The 23,613-nt window shown below is 39.8% G+C and overlaps 1 protein-coding gene across 8 annotated transcripts in view; it reads left to right on the forward strand.

The window, feature by feature from the left end:
* The window catches only part of nrxn2a (neurexin 2a), a 399,544-nt gene that overhangs the window by 35,628 nt on the left and 340,303 nt on the right, over window positions 1-23,613 (forward strand). The window lies entirely within an intron of this gene.

Below are 23,613 nucleotides of genomic sequence, written 5' to 3' on the forward strand. Positions count from 1 at the left end.
CTTGATAGCCTGGAAAAAAAAAACAGCTATTATTTTAATAATTTTTTGAAATGACGCTTCAGTATGTCACCAGGAGAAAATGTGTTTGAATCATGAACAGCATTCAAAGAACCTGTGGAAGTCTATTTTTTTGTTATATAAATAGACCCACATACTGCACACTTTATAGTCTACACATATACTTTTTACCAATCTAAGCAAAAAGATAAACACACACCATGCAGAAATGCTGTAATATTTTACAAATGATGGCCCTTGTTGTTTTTAATGTAACTCAACATGCACTTTGGAATTTTGGATATTTCTGATTAATTTGGATTCGTGATCTGAGATTCTGAGACAAGGCAGTGCTTCAATCCTGTAATCTCTCTGTCTATCTGTCTGTCTGTCTGTCTGTCTGTCTGTCTGTCCGTCTGTCTGTCCGTCTGTCTGTCTGTCTGTCCGTCCGTCCGTCCGTCCGTCCGTCCGTCTATTAGAGTTACTATAAGGAATGAAACAGTGTCATAGACAGAGACATGTATTTTAAAAAAAAGGAACCTGTCCTGGTCTTTTTTTTTACTGAATGATTTTCGTTGCTGTTGTGTCAGGTCAGGTTAACTAATACATTTGTATTGAAGATTTTCCCCTCAGGAGTTTTTTTTTTTTTTTTTTCCCCCAACGCTGAAGATGGTTGTCATAAAGCTTGCACAAAGATATAGGCGTAAAGCATTAGATAACAAGAGATGAATAGATTGCTGAAAGGCAGGCGCTGTTTGGTTAGAGGGAAGACCGTTGCAGAGAGGTTTTCAAGGTTGAGCTGATAGACAGAATTGCAGAAAGAGCTGCAGTCTGGAAGAACTCCTACACAGAGTGAGTGAATGGCATGTTCTCAGTGACAAAAAGTAATTGAAATATATTTTAAGTTCATTGGGAAACAGGTATTTGCAGACAGGTTCTGTTAGTTTTTTTTGTTTAAGCCTCGGTGTCGAGTGTGTGCGCGCGCTAGCGCACCTCCGCACGTGCGCGCACGTACATCGGAAAGGTAATGAGGGCCCTTGTATCCATGGTGACAGCAGGCCACATGCATTGTTGTTTGGCTGTAAAGGAGAAAGAAAAGGTGGCTCAGTGACAGCCTGTGACTCGGCGAGACCCTTAACAAGCTGTCATGTTTGTCTTTGTTATGTTGTATGAGAAAAGAAAAGGGCTTTTAGCTCCATTAACTGCTACTGCATTAGCCTGATCTCCGTTTGGCCCTGGAAACGTGAGCAGAGTTTCAGGAGGTTTATCAGAGCCCAAGCCCTGACCATCTAAGGGCTATTACACAAGACTTCATCATGCAGGGGATATAAATGAGGCAGGTTGAGATAAAAGAAAGGGACATGTGTGTGTGTATGTGTGTGTGTAAGGGCATATGTTTTTACATTCTGGTTGGGAACCAAAGGTCAGTCTGCCTGTCTGTCTATTTACGTATTTATCTGCATCTAGATCAATTAAAAAAACACTATATTCACAAAAGTATGGGACACTAGAAATTTCAAGCCCTAACTGGTTCCTTCCTGATTTACACAAGTTGTAGACACACAATTGTAAAGGATGTCTTTGGGTGCAGTAGCATAACATTTTCCCTTTACTTGAACTAGAAGAATATAGAAATTTCCCCACTGTGGGACAAATAAAGGTTTATCTTATCTTAGAAGACCCAAACCTATTTCAGCATGACAATGCCCCTGTGCACAAAGCTAGCTCAGATCTTAAGCGGCCTGCTATAGAGCACTGGCCTCAGTCCTGTTAAACACCTTTAGGATAAATTGGAACTCTGATTGCACCCCAAGCCTCCTCATCTCACCTACATCAGTACCTGACTTTACTAACACCTTTGTTGCTGCAAACTCCAAAACCTAGTGGATCTCTAGTGAAAACCTAGTCCACCTTTCCATGAGAGTAAAGGTTATCAGAACAGCAAATTGGGGACTAAATGTGGAATGGGATGTTTAAAAGGCACATACCAAGCTTATGGTCAGGTGTCCACGATACTAAAGCCCATGTGGTTTGAACAAGCTGAAATCTCATAAACACACTCCAAAATCTATTAGTACATCTTCCAAGAAGAAGAGTGGAGTTTATAATAACAGCGATTGGAGACTAAAAGTGGAACGGATGCTCAAAAAGACACACCTGATGGTGATTAAAGATTTGTATGGACTTTTGAGGTTAAGATTAAATTTAGGATATCTAAATGATAATTATGTCAATTGAAGGTTATCACAAGGATAGTAAGACATGCATTTGTGTGTTCATGTTTTTATGTCTTGAAAAAAATGTCACCACAAGGTCAGGGATACTTGACAGTCTTGACCTTGTAGTGATATTTGGCTGGACATTTGGCATTTCAGTAATAGTTAGAAGTGCATGTGTGTGTGTGTGTGTGTGTGTGTGTGTGTGTGTGTGTGTGTCTGTGTGGATAGGAATATGTGAAAGATGTGACCGTGTGGGGCAAATGCGATTTTTTATTTACTGAGTCAAAGGTTCGATTTAGATTTTGAGAATTTGCTTGAATCATTTTAAATGTAAAGTAAGACAAATGTGCATGGACGTAGAGGTCTAGGAATAGCATCAGGTTGATAGTTGTAAAAGAATAGTATGTGTGTGTGTTTGTGTGTGTGTGTGTGTGTGTGAGAGACAGACAGAGAGCGAGAGAGAGAGCGTGAGTGACTTGTGGATGCAGACTGCTTTTAGCCACACTGCAGGACATTTAGATGGGACAGAGCCGAGCCGAAGTGATGGACGACAGCTCTGGAGATTAACAGCACAAAGCTCGGGCTCCATAGCAGCCCGCCGCTTCGTAACCATTCCACCCGACATCCACGCTGCCTAAGGATGTTGTCTTTTGATACTTCTTCAGCGCCTCCAGCTTCCTGAGGTTGAAGGGGGTCGTAAATTAAAGCGGGCATCCAGCGCTAGCCCACAGACACGTCCTAAAGATTGAAGTGTCTATGAAAAGAGCATATGTTTCGAAGCTGTCTCACGACTTCCATGGACAATTTAGCTAATTTATGTAGCCTATCTAAAGCATGCTGGAACACTCTGGGTCTATTTCTGTGCACAACTCGGGGGAGGGAAATCATATGGTTTAGCTTTTGTTTATTACCACAGCCTTTCTCTCTTTCTCTTTGTCTCTCTCTCTCTCTTCGATTCTTCTCTCGCATGTCCCTGTTTTGAAGCATATGTTAACAGTTAACAGTGATTTTCTTTCAGCTGGGTATTTCTTTGACTTTGAAGGCACATCACACCTTGCTTGAGATGTCACAACATGGTTCAAAATGCTCTGGAAACCGTCAAGTTTGGCTGAAGGGCGAGAAAGCGGCGTGTTGATGTAAAAGGCTGTGGCGTCCATTTAAGCATGATTCCCTATTAATCACTCCGGAGATCTAAAATCTTTTGTTAACTCGAACGCAGTTGTGTAGAATTAAAATGGTTGCATTAAAAATCAAAAAAGCACCCCGAGATGCAAACGTGTGTGTTTCTTCTCTGAGCATGCAGTACACCATGCAGCCATATGCTCTCCGACTCAGGCTCAATGAATCAGATAATGATTGCTTTGTTGCCTTCTATTTGACTCATTTCTATTTGTTGTATGGATTTGTCTCCGCATGGCTCCTATACGGCTGACTGGATCACGAGGCTAATTTATGATGTTAAGCGAGAGCTTTTCTGGCGCGAATCTGAGTAATTTGGTTTGTCTCTCAAGGACAATCGATACGGCAAGGCAGCTGATAAGCCTAGTTAAAGCTCACTTTGTCACCGGACCTTTAAGCTCCATCCTGAGAATATCTCCGATACACGGAAAGGAAGATCGATCGAAAACAGAGCGTCACGCGTGACCTCGCTCTCATTGCGCAGTCATTTGATCCGTTCAATTAGCTCACTCTGAACGAACCGCCGCACCGAGAGCAGCTTTCATTTACATAAACGAATTAAATCCAGAGTTGAGGAGGAGTGTGTTTGTAGTAGGTGTAGGAAAGCAAGGTGTTGAATACCCTGTCTCTCTTTTTGAAATACATCTATCACATGAAGCTTTTTACCTTATCTCATGTCCACACGTCTATATATTTATATAAATATATATAAATTATATATTTTTAAGGCTCTCACCAGAAACCCAGTAGGAGACAAATGTTTAGTCTACATTTGTTTAACTGCAGGAAGAAACATCAAAAACACAACATCCTTAGACTTCATGAATGTTGTCTGGAATGATAACCAAGAGGCACGCTGCGATACTTTGGTCTGCAATGTCTTATTGGTTTGCAATTTAAATTCGCTTTGTTTTATTTTTAACGAGATTTCGGATAAGACCCGGCCGAGCATTCTTTATTTGAGTAAAACCATAAGGAGAACTTCCTCTTGTATCAACAAGATGCCAAGAAATGCGAAGGAAGATGCGAAGAAAGAATTTCACTGTGTAGTAATGTATTTTTCTTTTTGCCATGTCTGTGTTTTTTTCACGTTTGATCCTTTTCTTGAAAAGACAGTGCCATCGAATGTGGTAAAAAAAAAAAATTGTATGGTTATGGTAATGTTAGACATTTGTTGAGCTTCAGAAATGCATGAGAGATGGCTGAAAATAATATAATGTTATCATTAATTATTATCCCTTTTTTACTATTAATTATTCTAATTATTATTGTTTATGATTAGCCTGAAATAGTTAGCTACAGTGTTCACACTTGGCCCAATTGCAAATTTGTTTAAGTTGCTAATGAACACAGCTATTCAGCTAATCAGCTATCTGCTATTCATGCTGCATTTAATCAATGGTGTCAAAACGGTGACCTTTGAGCCTAAATCTTCATCTTTGGGAAGAGGGAGAAGTCCACAGGAGCCAAATCTGGTGAGCAGGGTGGGAGCGCACAGGACCATGGCTTCAGACACACTTACTTATGAAGCTCGGTGCGCCCTGTGACTGTGCGTGCAGCCTTGTGCTGCCATCTGTTGGCGAGTTAAAAAACTAGTCTCTGAAATTTTTAGTAGTTACCTTAGTGGTCTGGAGAAGGAGCAGCTACATAGCATTGTAAGTTGTCAAAAATATTCCAGTTTTTTTATATGTTCATTCAGATGGAGAAGATTATAACCACATGTTTTTGGTGGTAACAGCCTTTGATTTTGGAGTATATTGATTGTATGATACAGAATACCAGCATAGACTAGAAGCACAAAAGTCTCAGTACACGTGATTTTCCAGCCACATATGGTTCTTCCCAAATTGCTAGCACAAAGTCTTTGGAAGTGTTAGCATGCAATTTTGCCTTCACTTGAACTCGGAAACCCAAACCTGTTCCAGCATGACAATGCCCATGTGCACAAAGCCAGCACTATGAATATATACTTTACTTAGGTTAGAGTGGAAGATCTTGATTTGCCAGCTATAGAGATCCCACCTTATTTCTATTGGAACACTGACTGCATCCCAGTTTTCCTCACCCTACATGATTACCTGACTTTACTAATTCGATTGTGGCTGAAAACCAAGCACACTCCAAAACCAAGTGGAACATCTTCCATGAAGAGTGAAGGTTATTATAAGAGTAAATGGGAACTGAAAGCACATACCAATCTTATGGTCAGGTGTCTACAAACTTTTGTTCATATAGTTTACTTATTGCCTTTAAAATGGTAAAATTCTCACCTCATTCAGGTAAAAAGTGCAACATATTCAAGTGTGGATGTTTGCTTGAATTTTAGTGCATGTGTGGATGCTGAAGTGAAGTAAGCTGTTGCGATTGTTTACTGTCTTAGCAGAAGTTTTAAAGATTTTATGGTCCAATATTTCTAATAAAATTGCAATTAAGGTCTAACAGTTAAAGACATAACATCATAACCGATTCTGTTGTGCTTATACAATATAAGTGCTGTATAATTGTGCTTTTGTGCACATGCAGGAGATTTTCGTCTATTTTTGTGAAAAGAATTTTGCTAGAAAACTTTGTGGGGAATAAAGTAAAAAAAATGTCTGTATATGTCTGAATTAAAGCCACAGGCAATCAGTGACTCAGTGTACACTTCTGACCACAAGAATCTTGTAAAATGTGTAATTTTCACTTCTGTGTATGCAAAAGACAAACATTTAACAGCGTAGCACAGTTATTGTTGAAATAGTTATAGCAGGTAAATGTGGTTGGTCATTTGAAATGGCAGTCAGACCGTCTTTCTTTTGTGTGAGTAGGCGGTTCTTGGCCCTTCTTGCTAGACTCTTTAGCGAGCTCCGTACGATGCACCACACAGCGCCTGTGTACAGAGTTTATCTGTTGTAGCAAAGCGTCCTCAGCGTGTGGCCTGGATCCCTGTGAAAAAAAAAGCTGAGCAGGAAATACAAACTCACCAGTTGCACGTGACTCCCACGCAATACGGCTGCCAGCACGGCTCTTCCTGGTGGCACCGAGCTCCCACAGTGCTGCTGATTATTCTTAACCCCCACACCCACCACGCCTGTCACTAAGCGCCGGTGAAGTAGTGGGCAGCCAAAGCAAAAACACAAGAGCTAATACGAGTCTTAATCCTGTTTGGAGAAACAATGCGAACGCCATTCTCAGACTCGCTCCGCCGTCGTGCTTTAAAGGTATTAGCATTCTGCAGAACCCTGTCAGATGCTCATTCCGCCGCCTCGCTTCCTTTGCTGTTCTATTATTCTACTCTCTCTCCACATTTTTTCCTCCCGAGGCTCAAAAAAGCTTCTGTGTTCCGACTCTGCTCGAGGATGTGGATTTGTGCGAGGTCCCCAGAGCCTCCTGTGACCTGTGATGTCACAGCTGGAGAGATGGAAGAAGTAGCGATGATGCTTGTGTGTGTGTTTTGTGTGTGTGTGTGTTTGTGTGTGAGAAAGGTAAAACTGGATTAACCTTTGACGGTGGGATCTAGGTCTCAAACCCAGTGGGGTGTTCATGACCCATGCGAAAAGCATTCCATCTAACTTGAGCATCAGCCTCCATGAATACCAACGTTCTCTTGTCTGGCTTTGATCTGCGCCTTCCTTCTATTTTACTTTAGTTCCCTTAACCTTCGGTTGAACTCAGCTGGGGTTCGAGTTTCCTACTGGGGATGGTGTTCGCAGCAAAACATGAAAAGAAGAACAAGATATACAGCGAGAAGAAAAAAATTTATATTCATATTATATTTATAGACATTGGATGATATATTCATTAAATAAACAAACACTATTTATAGGCTTGTAAGTAATGTAACAATATATACTCGGATTTCATTTTATTTTTTATTTTTTTTAAATGAAACAATAGTTTTGTTTGTTTGGTTGGACAATGGACTAAAACATTTTGTTGCAAATGAGAAGTTCAGCAAGGTTTCATTGAACAAAATGTTCTGCAATAGGGTTTGGAAGAATTGTTTTTAATTTGCTGCACTGCCAATCATATGAGCTATTATTTTCAGTGTTCCACACTATTAATAGTGATGCACTAGTTCCAGGCTGATCCCAAGAAATAATACAGCCTTCATAAATACACGGAGTTGGGGGTGGAGTTTTTTTGTAACTCTTTGTCAAAGTATACATATATAATAATATTTTAAATCTCTTAAATGGTCTTTCTTACATTTATACTTTCAGAATTGAACATCTGGACAGGCTGTATATCACTCATACCTTAGAATAGCTTTAGAGTAGTGTTAGTGGTGGTACTGTTTAGTACTGAGAGCCCAGGAGAGCTCACTAAGGTCCAGGTCTCCAAACATCTCATACAGTGTTTAAACACAGTCTATGATCCTGGGATTGTTTGAATAATACTGAACGCTGAGCAGCATCCAAGGTGTCATTTTAACCAGCAACAGAGCTCCAAAGTCATGTGAAATGGCGATTTAGAGCCTTTAAAGCTTTTTTTTTTTTTATAGAATTTTCTTCATTTCGTCGTTTCCGTCAATCACTGTGTCGCTGTATCGGGTAAATCGTAGTAGCGTAGCAACTGCCACTTTAAACACACATCAGGGGAAGTGGCAGCTCAGTGTTTAAGATGTTGGAGTTCAAATCCCAGCCTAAAAATATCAATGTAAAAATTTATGTTGAAAGATTGGGTACTGAAATAGTTGAGGGACAGCAAACCTGAAGTCAATTAAAGAGGTATCCTTGGTAGAGACAAGCAGTAAATACTCAGCTACGTTTACATTTTCCACTCTTGGCGACCTGGCTAATTTGTTTAAGTTGCTAATGAACACAACGCAGATGAGTTCATTAGGACCTACATGGGTTCATTAGCAACCCAGGGCAAGCTTGAGCACACTGAGGTCTGGGTCTCCAAACATTCCATAGATTGAACAAACATAGTTTATAAACTCGGGTTGTATGAACAATACTGAGCTCCGAGCAGCACCTGAGGTGTCATTTTAACTGGAGTTTCAAAGTTGCATATAATGCAGACTTACAGATCACAGAGCCATGGGTGTGATATCTACTTATGAACGCTCTTCAAGTACTATATTTTGGCCCATTTCGTTGTTTTTCCAGTTGTTGTATTCTGGAGCTATCGGTTATTTCATAAGTACAGAACATTCTCTATTGCGAATGCACTGACTTCCTATGAAAGAATGCGATCACGTGTTCTATGTGTGTTTGATTTACTCCTGTTACATTTTATTACACCAGGAAATAAAAGCCATCATTTAGTACGTAGACGTAGTAGAGTTATCGTCTTGTTTTCTTTTCCCTTTGTTAACCTGCTTTTTTTTCTTATAGAAAACAATTGGCAGTTAGTAAATGCCACACACTTCACCATCATCCCCTCCTGACTCATCTTTGTAAATGATAACGACTCGGAAATGTGGGAATTATCCCAGCGAGGCAGCGAGACAAACCACACTCATCCGTAAAGCAGAGGCACATCGGCTGCTTTAGTGCGGTTTAGGAGGAGTCCAAAGGAGGAGGGGGTGTTCCCTCAAAGAAAATTTGACTGTAACATCCCAGCAACTCGAAAGCCAGTATTATGCTTTGTGTATGTGTTATTGACCTACCTTGATACACTGGAGGATGTTCTGATCATGTGCTCTTTATATTAAAACAATCTTTCTTTTGACCATAATGCACTGAATTATAAATAGGTGGAGGCGCATTTTCGAGCTTTTCTTTACCAACTATAGCCAAATACCCCTTGATCCTGATGATTTATCTTGTTCCGCTCATTAGGGAGAGATTACTGAGACACACTCCGGACACACACACATCGCCTATGGTGAGAATCACACAGCATGAACTCCCTTCCAAACAGTTTCTCCAGTAAGTACTGGGGAACTTATTCAGAATTTTAAACAGCATTTCTTGGATAAAGATAAAGGAATTTGCAGAATTAAATATTTATAACCTTTTAAAACGTACTCTTGTTTCATGTTTGTACAAATGACACCCTTGAGAGTGAGTGCAGCGATGCATCCTCACTATTGCTGATGAGTATTAGACCGAGCGCGTCTCTCTTCGTACCACGTCACTTAGGAGCCGGGTTGCTAATGACGTGATGCCTCCTTGAGTCACCGACACGCATGACAGTTTTCCAAATCGTCGCGGTCTCTTGCCAATACCAAATCAGCATTAGCAAAGACCAGCATGTGCTGTATTACAGAGCTTATTGGCAGCCTCGTCTGTTTTTTCCTACAGCTGTCTCGCACCAGCCTCTCAGGGTCAGACGCGGTCTCTAACGAGAATACACATCTGGATATAGTGGTTTGATGTTTGGCTTAAGGAGCAGCTGTGCTCAAAAAAACTCGAAGGCTTAAAAAAAGTGTTTGTAGTAAATTTTATTTTATTTTTTTAGGCAAAAGTGGCTCATTGGAGATAATGCTACTTCCGTGAATGTTGAAAGACTACAGGAAATTGGGACGGGTTAAAAAAATAATAATTATCTGTACTATTGCTTTTCAATGGGGTCGTACCCTCAGGCCTACACCTTGAAAGATTCTTTGAAGAGTTTCTTTAAAGCTTTAATCTAAAAGCTAATCATTTTCCAATTATGAGTCTTAAATATGTTTAAAGGTACACTGTCTTCATGTTTCCAGCGATAAGGAAAGTGCAGCTTAGTACTTTTTTCCTGCGAGGGAAAGGAAAGTCTGCGGGTTCAGCATTGCTCATATTTACTGCCAAGGTTTTGAAAGATCGTCTCTAGTAGAGATGTGACGATTCAACTAACAATGCGATACGATTCAGGACACTGGTTTAATGATATGATTTTTTTTTTTATTACAATTTTTTTCAAATAAAAACAATGCTGCATATTTCCTTTGTGACATTTTTTTTGTGCCTAATAACAAAACTTTCACATTTTTAAACCAAATTTAAAATTCAATTAATCAATGAATAAATAATACAAATGAAAAATCTCTTCATATAAACATTATTTTTTTTTTATATGACAGAAAATTGCATTATTTCTTTCGCCATAAAAAAAAAAAAAAACAGACTCTCTCACGTCTCCCTTCAATGTCTTTTGGTCCATTAATATCTTTTTACGTGCAGATGGAGCAGGTCTCTAGTTTCTCACTGTGGTGACTAGAGATGTGCATCTCCATAACTGAGGCCGATGCGATTCAAGTCTTGATGCATAGCCAATGATACAATGCAATAATGACACATACAAAGCAGCTACCGATGCGATGGGATAAGATTCACCCTTTATTATGATGCAGTTTGATCTGATTTCGATTCCATTTTACGTAATGCGATTCAATGCAATACGATGCAATGGGAAAAATATGGTGCTTTACAATTCAATATGGTACAGATAGTTTGCTTTTATTTCTTTGGTTCAGACAGACAGCAAATCATAAATGTACTTAAGTGCCTTCTGACTTCTAACGCATGACCTTTTCACACACAGGCCTTTGTAGTAGAAAAATGTTTAATAAAACCAGATTCTCTTTTTCTGTTCTGTCTCCAGAAAGATGCAGCTCTACCTCTGCCATGTTAATCTGTATTCTATGTGACTCTCAGGACACAGTAAAGCACAGTACAGTGCACAGCTTTAGTGCTCCTGCTGTTTAAGACGTATCAGAATGAACATTTCTACCAACTTGGATTGTCACATATTTTCATCGATTTTCAACTGCCTCAGGGTGAATCATTCCATCTGTAGCCTGTAGGATTTCCAAACATGTGATGTGTGGTCTTGTGAGAAAAATCGTTTGGCCTGGACACCAGTGCTTATGTGTTATATACGCTGACCGGTTAATTTAATTGGACAAACGATTTGCACACCTGAATGTTCATGCAATTCTTGAACCAACCAAAGCAGATACACATTTCAAAGTGATCTCACTGACTTTGCCAGTTAGCGACAGCTGAGCAGATGGAAACACCTGTTTACTGAGAGACGTTAGAGGACAAGGGGTGGAGACGTTAGAGGACAATGGGTGGACCAGTTTGAGTTTTTTTGACTAACTCAAATAACCACTCTTTACAACCCTGGTGAGCAAAAAAGCATTTCAACCTGACAGACAGTTTCTGGGTGAAGCCCATCTCTTACTATCTATCAGCAGAAAGGGACCACCATAGGACCACCAGTGAGCAGCTATTATTTTTTGCTGGTGATTCATTTTCAGCACAGCAGTGACACTGACAGGTTAGTGTGTGTGTGTATGTGTGTGTGTGTGTGTGTGTGTGTGTATGTGTGTGTGTGTGTGTGTGTGTGTGTGTGTGTGTGTGTGTGTGGTTTTGCTATGAGTGTATCAGGTGCATCACTGTGATCCCAGTGCAACACCTACCCCCCAAATCATATTTGTTCAGCAGCGCTCCCTCTGCACTGATGGATGGGGTAGAGGAGGGAAGACAAACTGCACTTAGCTAAAAGGGTTTGCGGTGTCACACCCTATAACAGCAGTGTTCCATATAAAACTAAAACCACTTACTTTCGCTGACTTTCGCACATAAAAAGAATAAAAATACAAATTCCCCAATTCAAGGGAAAACAGTGGAGAATATATGAGCACAGTGATAGTAAACTTTAATCAAGAACAATTCTGAATATTTCTTCTAATAATACCAATAAGACAAAAAAGAAGAAGATTCAATAATAACAATAAATGTATTCATGTTCAAGCAACATGATTCAATAATCCGACATATAGATGGAGTTTTCGTCATCTGAAGACCACTCTATACAGCTGGGTTTGGTTTAACATGAACATCCAGATGGTGCCACTAAGATGAGGATGGGTTTCCTTTAGAGTCCTTTCAGGTTTTCTTCTTCATTCCATCTCAGGGAGTTTTCTTTTGCCACTGTTACCACTGGGATAAACTTACAAACTAAATGTATAATCACTAACATAAAAATGCATATTTTTTTTTTGTTTATCTCTGTAAAGCTGCTTCAGGACAATGTCCATTGTTGAAGGTGCTATAAAAAGAAAACTAAATTGAATTAAATTAAAAACAACTCTACTACTTCTTCTACTACTAATAATGATTGTATCAGTGGCGGCTACTGGTCTGTCAGAGAGGGGAAGCTCATTTTCGGCCTACATCATAAAATTGTCTATTTATTTAAAAGTAAATTCTGCCCTACGTTCCTTTTCAAGAAAATGGTCTGTGACCCTGTCGTACCAACTAGGAGTCTTTTCAAGTGACTTGACCAGTGTCCTCTCAATGGCCAGCAGAGCTAGGCTGCTTAAACGGCCTTGGCCCATTGTGTTTCGGGTGTAGGACTTGAGTCCCTTTAAACAGGAGAAGCTCCTTTCTACACCTGCAGATGTAGCTCCAATTGTTGCCACTAATGAGAACAGTTTGTAAAGCTGAGGCATTGCACTGTCCAACTCCATGTCTTTAAGGAACACCAAGTAATCACACAGCTTTCCCCTGTTACCCTGCAAGTCCTGATCTGAATACAGGACTTGAAGTTCTGACCTCAGTCTTCCTGAATCAAAGTGATGGCCATGAATGAAGGAATGAATGAATGAATGAACGATCTAAAAAAATATTAAACTCTGTAAAACTGAAACAAGGAATGTGGTGTATAATTGTGTGAAATGTATGATGAAAATCAAGCAATTTCGCCAAGCAAATATCAAAGAAATAGGTTGCAGCAGTTTTTATTTCGACTGAACTTGAGAAATCCGCGATGGGACTGAGCGCGAATAGCTTCAGTGATTCCTTATAGTACAGAATCGCTGTCAGTCAAAAGGAGATGCAGTCTTTCGACAGACCCTCCAATCATCACGCAGAAGCTCGGAGTCCGGGCCAGCCCACTCCCATTCACCCCAGAGACGCTGAGCGTCCGTGGGCGGGACATAATCGCAGCGTTTATCCAATGACCGTCTAGTTTCGAAGCGCTGAAAAAAACCGTTCAAAGCAGCCCCATTGAAGTCAATGGACGCTGGGCTTCAATAGGGAAATGCACTGTGACGCTGCGGGAATGTATGAGAAGGAAATCGAGTCAGCCGACCTGCTATATGTAACTGATTCTGAACGAACTCGTCTTTGAGATGAACGTTTTCTAACGCATTTTTAGTCAATAAAATGTTAATACAATAGTACATATTTGACCATTAATTTTGTGACATTATAAGGGAAGCCGAGCTTCCCTTGCAGTCTTAAAGAAATCGCCTCTGGATTGTATTATATATTATTGTTGTATTTTATGAATAAGTATTTTAGTGATAGTCATAATAAAAAAATAAAAGTATAATGTAATTGGAAATAAGTGAAAACTAGGATTAAAAACATTACTACCACCAACAACAATAATAATAATAAGATTCACAATAATACTACTACGATTCATATTAATAATAATAATAATAATAATAATAATAATACAGTTGTATGTTATTTCTCAAAAACTTAAATTATTACTTAGATAATGAAAGCAACATATAGCTATCTATATTTTATTTATATATTAATATATTTTATATTTAAAATAATACTACCCTATTTAAAAACTATGAAAACTACATTACAATAACATTAACAAACAACATTATATTATGTAATATATTATTCTTTATTATATGATATGAAATGAGATGAGATGAGATGAGATGTTTTGTGGAGTTTTGTGGAGACAGTGCACATAGCGGAGATGTGGTTGGGTAATGGCCCAGTGCAGGAGTAAGAAGCCTCTCAGGATCTTCATCTCACTGTAATTAAGAGCTCTAATAAGAAGGAACGCCTTGATGAGGCCCATGAGTAGGATCCAGTTAACACTCCCTGAGGAACTTTATACACACTTACACACACACACACACACACACACACACACACACACACACACACAGACAGAAATTAGTGCCCCCTCTCCACTCCCCACTCTATGTTATGTGATGGGCCAGCACTCTTGGGCAGACGCACTTAAATCAGGTTGAAGTTCCACACTTTACTCAAACCCATGAATAATGCATGCCGTGCTCTACGTTTCTCTGTACCGCAGCTCATCCTCCTCACACTTTCCCCTTGTCCCTTCTGGGACCCACCTTGAAACAGAGCCCTTCACTAATTATACCTCGGAAATGTGATCGATCACGGGTTGACCAATGACTCGTGGGTGGATTGATGGCCGGATTGATTACAGCAGAGGTTGCGACCCGTCCGCCGATCATTCCACTATAACACAAACAACAACACAAAAAAAACCCACCCATGCTCACATGCTTTGCCTGTACTCGTTCTTCCTCATCAGCTCCCTGCTTGTTCCTCTTATTTTAATGAGCATTGCGAGATTTGCTCCAGCAGGGGAGTGAGCTAACCTAGCGGAGTTCCTATACAGGCTGTGTTCCAAAGCACATCAAGCTCCTACAGAGGAGCGGGAGGAGACAAAACGCTTTGTGCACCGCTCGGTTGCAGCTGAGCACACGCAACAGCACATGCTGGAGGGCACGAGAGAGAAAGAGAGAGCGAAAGAGAGAGAGAGAGAGAGAGAGAGAGAAAAACACTTGCAATAAATATCTCCAGCATGATGCGTCTCGTTCTCCAGCATTTCTTCGAGTAAATATTTAGCTGACTGAAGCCACTTTTATACCTGCAAGCTCCAGAAAGGATAGCAGACTTATGAATTCTCACTCATCGCATGCTGATCATTTCCTCTGTATTACTACTTTTCTATTTCTTTCTCTTTCTTATTTTTTTGGCAGTAGGATTCTCACAGAGAGCTTGAACTAAAGCCTGACACTGTGCAAGATTTGTATGGAGTGGAAGGGAAAAAATTATCGCTCATATCGCTCTGTTCCTGTTTATTTTTGTGCATTTCAAAAAATTATACATTTTAACAACAGTGTGTAATAATGAACGCTCATCGTTACTGGGCTCCGGAATAAAATTACATTTATTACGATACTCACGCAAATTAGGAACAAAACTGTTTCATTGCACTTTAGCATTTTAAGTCGCACGGAACGCAGCCTTTCATCACATTATAATCTCGTAATGCTTATACACACTTGACTCAAAATTAGGTGCTTAGGAACATGTTAATTGAACTGGATCTTTTAATTTTCTGAACAAAAAACCCCACAATTTGGTTGAAAGTATTAATATAAATAGAAAATCGTTCAAGTGCGCTGTGCTTTTTGTTTGTTTTGTTTTCAAAGATTTTTCCTCAATTTCCAAGACACATAAAACGAATCTTTAGAAAAAAATGCATATTATATACAGAAGATCTCCCCTATTCCACATACTGGATATAAATATATAAAAAATGAAACATAACATATAAATAAAACTTGACAGGGCAGTGTGATACAGCTCAGCAAGACATGGAATTACTTTTACTAACCTTAAGTTCATACTTCTTCTATAACAACACCCCCTAAATAGTTTATGGATGTGGTGAGGGAAGACATGCAGGTAGTTGGTTTGAAAGAGGCAGATGTAGAGAACAGGGGGTATGAAAACGGATGATCCGCTGTGGCGACCCCTAATGGGGTATATATATATATACAGTGGAACCCGGTTATGTCGATGTCCTTGGGGGTCGCCAGAAAGCATCGAGGTAACCGATGATCGAGATAAACGAAAATCAAAATGGCGGCAGTATATTAACGTGCTTGAAATTTCTTTATGTACATGATGTGCGTTAATAAATGAGAATGTGCATGCACGTGTTTTTGAAGGGGTTTTTTACAAAACAGCGTTGCCGCGATTTGTTTGATGAAGGCATGCTACAAAAATACATACAGTACATGTTTATCTGTCAGGAATCCACCTGCCACGCCCCCTTCGGCCCCCTTCAGCGTGTCAGGTGCTTTCTCGGCCGCTTTCTCTGAAGCTCCCGGCTTCAATCGCGCACATATGGTTCTCGTTTATCATCATCACCAGCTCCTATTTAAACTTCCACACTCTCACTGTCCGTTATTGTTGGTATATGTTGGTTCACGGCGGTCGTTGTTATCGCGCATGCGTATCCCGGTACGAGCCTTCCCACCGGCACTCTCTCAACGGCTGCGCTTTTCTTCCCAAAGCGCACCGCGGATTCCCCCGATCCTGCCGGTGTTCATTCTATGATTTTGCTGCTCATCCCACGTTCCGTGTTTCGCCTCCCGTTCAGCGCATAACATTTAACAACAAAAGGCATATGTGCACTAACTAACAGCAGAGATTCACCAGTATACAATACAACACCTGTAGCAGCTGTAAGACTTGATTTTTCCGCCACTTCATGAGTTCTTCTGCGGCTGCACCGAGATAACCGACGTTAAATGGCAAATTTTTCCCCCCTTGTGCTCGAGATATCAGGGTTCGCCGACATAAAAAAAAATCGACATAACCGATAAAAAATGCTTAGAAAAAGCGAGAATTTGGCGGTTCCACTTCAAAAACGTCGACTTAATAGGGTTGTCGAGATAACCGAGGGCGAGATAACCGGGTTCCACTGTATATATTTCTATACAAATCTGGTAAATGATCTCCATTTATAGTTACATTTAATACAAGTTTTTAGTCCTAGCATTCGTTTATCACCAGCCTTATTTTTTCTGACAAAAAATCTGACAAAAAAATATTTTTGTCAGTGAAAAAAAAAAAAAAACGAAAAGAAAAAGACTCTCCATAGTTGAAAAAATTACATACAAATCACTGCCATTGGATACTTCTTTCAAAAAGTGTAAATAAATGCCTCCTGACATGCCGAGTGTCTGCCTTACAAGTCCTTGTGGTGTTGAAACAGTAGCATATTAAAATAAGCGCATTGATTTAATGCTTAATAATGAACAAACCCTTCTAGCAAATCAGATTTCATCATTTCAGAGCATTGTCTTGTAATGAAATCTCACTCATTCATTAAGGTTTACTGCATCATTTTTAGAATACTCCAATCAGGCATAACATTATGACCACTGCTTAATATTGTGTTGGTCCCTCTTTTGCTGCCAAAAGCTGCCAAAAGCTTCAGCAATTTCAGCTACAGGAGCTTGTCTGTTGGATCGGACCTCTAAGTCCAGTTTTCCCTCTCCACGTGCGTCAATGAGTCTTGGCCGCCGATGAGCCTTTCACCGGTTCACCACTGTTCCTTTCTTCGAGCACTTTTGATAGATACTGACCACTGCAGACCAGAAACATCCCACAAGAGCTGCAGTTTTGGAGATGCTCTGACTCAGTCGTCTAGACATCACAGTTTGGTCCTCGTCAAACTCACGCAAATCCTTACGCTTCCCCATTTTTTTTGCTTCTAACACGTCAAATTCGAGGACAAAATGTTCACTTGCTGCCTGATATAATGCACTCACTAACATGTGCCATTAAGAAGAGATAATTATGTCTGTGTTATTTACTGCACCAGTCATAATGATATAATGTCATAATGTTATGCCTGAGCGGTGTATATGCATTTGCATTTTAAAAAGTTTCTAGCAAAAGTATTCAAGCAGCTCATGTATGCAGAAGAGGGCAAATAGCGCTTCCCTCCGAGTTTGTTGAGGAATATTCAAACATTATTTATCGCAGCAACGAGACTCCTAATTATAGGTTCAGTTTGGTGTAAAATTCCCGTCAGTAATTAGAGTCTAATCACTGAAGGGATTCTATTTAGCTTTGTTTTTAGCCAGCGTGCCTCCTGTTACTGCAGGGTTGATGGGTGCCTGTTTAATTTGGGAAGTCGAGTCTGGTGTCTCAGCCTCTCTCCCCTTTTTTTCCTCCCAAGGTCGTTTAGTGCAGGTATGTGGGGATTTAGAGAGTGGAGGTGTAGAGCGCATCCTGTAGCTCACGATGTGTGTGTGTGTGTGTGTGTGTGTGTGTGCACACCATAAGGTCACCATGGAGGGCAGTTTGGCTCGCCCCTGCACAGGTGGCCAGGGCCAAGATCGGAATAATTTATGAATGTTGGGTCATTCTTTCTCCACAGCCAGGCAGAGCTCACTGGCTGGAAGCCACACGTTCACCGATCAGCCGATGAGAAAAAGAAGAAGCCCGCCATTTTAATTGAAGCTTTTTTTTTATGAGTTGTTGCTAGGTAGCCTGAGACTTTAGGCAAGGTTTGATTAATGTCCTATCATGCCGCAGAATTGACCCTAAATAAATGCATCACTGAATGCATTTTCTTCCACACCAATTCATCCACATATGTCAGAGCAACCCACTGCTGCTTGCTGGGTTTTTTTTCAGACCTGACATACAGAAGGTTAAAAAAAAGCGTTAAATCATTATAACTAGTAAACTGTCCAGTAGAATGTGTTATAAGGTGTAATCGAGTTAAAGTGTTTCGCTGCTTTACTCTCATTATTACATTGTAGCTGCTGAGGTCCGTACAGGTGGGACAGATGTGTAGCAATAGGACATAGTCATAGAAAAGATTAAAACCATGACTTCCAAGGTGGCGCAACAGAAAAGTGTTTGTCTTGAGGTTTCAATTTAATTCAATTAAATATTTATTTGAGTGGTACAAAAATGTAATTGTCACTAATCAGTTTTACAGAAATAAATAGATTGAAAATGTGTACATTTTAAATTTTAAAGCCTAGGAATGATTATTCTATGCTGGGCTAGGCAAGTCAAGAAAAGGCAATGCAGGGTATGGCATGATAAGACAAGGCTGGGCAAGGCAAGTCAAAGCAAGGCAATGCAATGCTAGGTAAGGCTAGGCTAGGCAAGACAAGGCAAAGCAAGGGAGGGACAAGACAAGGCTAGACAGGGCAAGTCAAGGCAAGATAAGGCAAGCCAATGCTAATTAAGGTTAGGCGAGGCTAGGATACAAAAGGCAAGACAAGGCTTGGCAAGGTTTGGCAAGGGATAGGATAGCATAGAATAAGATAAGATATAGGATTAGATACTATACTATACGAAACGATAAGAAAAGGTGAGATAGAAAGAGAAAAAAAAGAAAAGAAAACCTCCCCGTGGTGATATAAGAAAAAAATCTTTAGAGGAACCAGACACCGATACTGATATTCCTCTATTAGATTTATTTTATTGTTGAAGTCATCAGTACTCACTGATGAAGACGTACGTGCAAAACTTTTCATGGCAATTGTTGTTCTAAGCCATCAAAGCAGTTCTGTGCATACTAATTACAGCTCAAATTCATGACAATGCTACATCAATCCAGGGCCATAAAACAAGGGTACAGAATTGTTCATGGATGAATAGTATAATCCTTCTTTCCTGTCAATCACAGTGCCACTAGGTAATTGTGAGCATCTGCAAGCTCATGTATGTGGAAGCAGGCAGACTATGCTTTCCGTCAAGTGTGTTACTCTGTCTTGTGATGGGACCCGAGCTGTAGTTTATTTATAAAGGAAAAGTGACAGCCTTCACTTTATCGGGGTGGAAGATGTTGTATGATGGTGGGTGGGTGATCAAATTGAGGCTGAAGATGGATTTTTATGCAAAGGTTTGCACTAAACCCATCCATCCAGTTGAACCATGACAAGATGTTAATCAAAAAGTCATGGATTTCGATTACATGTAAACACTATCGAGATATATCGAGATAAACCTGGTATCAGGATCCCAGCATTCTGTGTCCGCAAGCCACCTGCGAGGCGATCGGGCGTGATCAGGGTAACGATTTTCTCTCTGTAAAGATCTCCGAGATGCATTCCGACTCTGATAAACAGAATTAGCTGTTGACTGTCTTTCCTTTTCACACTAGGTGGTTATGAGGAGCTGTATTGTTTGGCAGAATGAATTAAAGTTTGGCCCACTGGCTCCTCCTTCCCTCCTTTCTGTGTATCTGCTCTGGCTCAGCTCGAGCATCCATCTGAAATTTAGCCTTTGTTCTGGCTAATGTCCTATTAATTTCATGCTCTTGCACCCACTGAAAAAAAGCACCTTGTGTCGATTTTTTCCCCCCTCTCCCTCTCTTTCATTCATCGAGTTGCTTATTAGCGAGATTAGTTTTCATGGAAGACTCGCAGACTCTCTTCTTTTCTATTAGTAGAACAATTGGATATGGAATAGTACTTAGGTTTTGTTTATTTTTTATTTATTTATTTTTTCATGTTTCCATAATCTATTTGGATTCACTACATTTCCGTATCTTAAATTGGGGCGGACCACTTTCTGAAACAGTATCCTGAACAACAAATCAAGCGGGTTTGAGAGTGTTTTTTTAATGACTCCCCTGTGACTCATCTAATGATTTTGTTTGCATGAAACCCCCCAACACTCCCCCCCACCACCCTCACTGAATAGCTGGTAGCTGTTGTTGCAGGCATTAACCCCCAGACCCAGGGTTTATAGAACCGAGCATAAATCTCAGTGGAGCTTCATGCGCCTTGGCTGAACATTTCCTTACATATGCAGCGTTTTGATTAATCGTGTATGGCATTGCTCCCGAAAGCTCCGGCTCGTCACCATCTGAGGCCATTAGTCACTGTCGCCAACTCCGAATTCACGCACTGATTGCTTGTGCTATCTGTTCACAATGTTCGCCGTCGATGTGTGTTACACAATGCATTCCCGCCTCTGTACACTGCACTGGAACAGACTTCATCCACTTGTTTACAGCATGAAGGCTTTACAGGTCACATCTTTTTTTACATTTTTTTTATACCATCCTTTTTTTTTGCACATTTCCTTATTTATTTTTTGCTGCATGCTTACATACACAAACTTCACAGCAGAATTTCTATACACATTAAACATACTATAAGCCAGATGTGCCAAGCCGTGCGTGTGCGATTTCAGCCGCAATTAGACCGCCTGAAATCGTACTCTGGTCATAACACATACATCACCAATGCAGGCATTAGCTATTACAGGAGCCTCAAAGGAAAATGAAGTACGGCTGAAGTACACACATTTCTACAGAACAGCAGAAAATGACAGTTACGGCTTCACAGCTCTATATTCCTGCGCTCCGGATAATATGCTATCGTTTCTATAGTAACAAGTCATTCCGTTCAGAGGGACAAATATAAACGTAGAAACAGTGATATGGTCAGATCTAGAGATGTTTATTTAACATTTATGAATGGACTCTCCAAAAGGCATGATTTGGGATTATTTGGGATAAAAAACAATCCAATTGCTTTATCAGTTTTTTTAATTATTGCTCAATTATCAATCAATTAGTGTTGATTATTGTATCAGTTTGAAGTTTTATTATTATTATTATTATTATTATTATTATTATTATTATTATTATTATCCAAAACACTCAAAAACAATGATATAAATAATTTCATGATTTTGGATTATTTAAAAAAAAATAATGAATTGCTTAATCAGTTTATTAATTATTGCTATTAATTATTGTTGATTATTGTGAGTATCAGTTCAATGTATTTTTTTCTTTTTTATCATCCAAAACAATCAAAAACAATGATATAAATGATTTCATAATATGCATATTTCATCATATTGTGAGAAGATGGTAGCTCACTGGTCAAAGCATTGGCTTGTGGCTTGGCTGCTGGGCCCTTAAGCAAGGCCCTTAACCCTTCACTGCTCAGTTATAAGGCGTTTTAGATAAGTTGTCTGCCAAATACCATTAATGTAATGTAAATGTAACAATTTATCACAATGTTTATCGTGATCATATGGCATAGCCTTGGCACCCTGCAAAAGTTTTATTGTTTCTCAGTATCATGAGTAATTTTTTTTTTTTGCTTTATTGCTCACTAAGTGAAAAAAGAATGGATTGTGTGTGTGTGTGTGTGTGTGTGTGTGTGTGTGTGTGTGTGTGTGTGTGTTAATAGCTATTATACTACACAGTCAGCGATAACAGGAAACATCCACAACATTAAAGGATCGAAAAGGATAATTTTTTAAGGTAAAAAAGGTTCATATTGGCGAATGTCTGTGATATCCATGGAATAAAAGAACTTTAGATCTGTTGTTTTTGTGTTTTATTCCCTATTTGTTTTGCTTGCAAACTAATTGGGACTCTAATGACAAATCTGCTTCATTAATGACCTCCTTACTGATTACTTACTGACAAGGTGTTTATCTATTTGCTGCTAAATTTGCAATTTCTTCTTTAGTCCTGAGCTTTTTTGGTGGCATGATCATGGCTGATTTCTCAGCCATATTGAGTCGAGTTCCTCACGTTTTTAATAAAGTTTTGAAAGCAGTGGTCATCCCTGCACATGATTTTATACCTAATATTTAATTCACTTCAGACTAGTAACATATATTGATACACCCATAGTTGTAGCTTTTTTATTGTGGGTAAATATCTGTTGTTTTGTCATTTTTAGTGATCTGCTTTATTCCCAAGGCCTCTAGGCTATGTGCTGTGTGTGTGTGTGTGTGTGTGTGTGTGGCTCTGGCCGTGAGATGGCCTGTGTCAGCACATTTGTATCTGGAGTGCTTGGTGAGATTGCTCTCCTGGGCACTGTCCACTGCCCATTCATCTCCCTCAGCCTTTGGGCTGATTCTCCACCTCCAAGCCCATAGAGAGTGAGATGGAGCTGGACGCAGGCCGGCTTCTCTGGCCTGAGGACAGCAGCTTAAGTGCTCAGACTGAAATTATTACTCCATTGTTGATATTTAAAACACTGTGTGTGTGGTGCGTACGAGCCGCTAGCGACAGGAATAATATGGCTGCCTCGGTATCAGTAAAGTGTATAACCGGAGGCCAAAGTTTCTTTTTTTTTCTTTTTTAATTACTTTTATGCTATCATTGACTTAGAGTTTTCAAATCTATCACTTATGACATTGTGTTTTTTTCGCTCTGCAAACGCACAGTCACAGTGAATAAGACGTCTGTACATGCTAGATCCAGTAAAAAGATGTTTTCTGAGTAAACGGTATACAGTGTTGCCTGTATCCTAGCTCCTGTGAAGGAATAGTTTCTCAGTGCCTGTCAGTCACAGCATAACGGTGTTGCTTCTGTACCTGTTAGTTCCAGTGAACGACAAGTTGTCAGTGCCTGTCAGTCACAGTGAAGGTTATTAGCCTCTGTACCTGTTATGGATACGAAGAAAAAACATTTCAGTGCCTCATCGATGCATAGATGCAGTATCTGGCCTCTGTACCTGCTACTTTGTGTAAAGAAATATTTTCTCAGTGTCTGTAAGTTCCAGTGAAAGGTGTGACCCCTATACCTGTGAGCTTAAGTGAAAGAATGTTTTAGGTCCCATTGAGGCCCTTGTAGCTTCTAGTTCCACTGAAATAATATTTTTTCAGTGCCTGTCAGTTTTAGTAAATGGATGTGGCCTGTCAGGCACAGGGAAAAGTGTTAGTGGTTGTTTTACCTGCTGGACCCACTTAAGAAAGAT

This window comes from Silurus meridionalis, chromosome 15, assembly GCF_014805685.1.
Source record: "Silurus meridionalis isolate SWU-2019-XX chromosome 15, ASM1480568v1, whole genome shotgun sequence".
Classification (NCBI taxonomy): Eukaryota; Metazoa; Chordata; class Actinopteri; order Siluriformes; family Siluridae; genus Silurus; species Silurus meridionalis.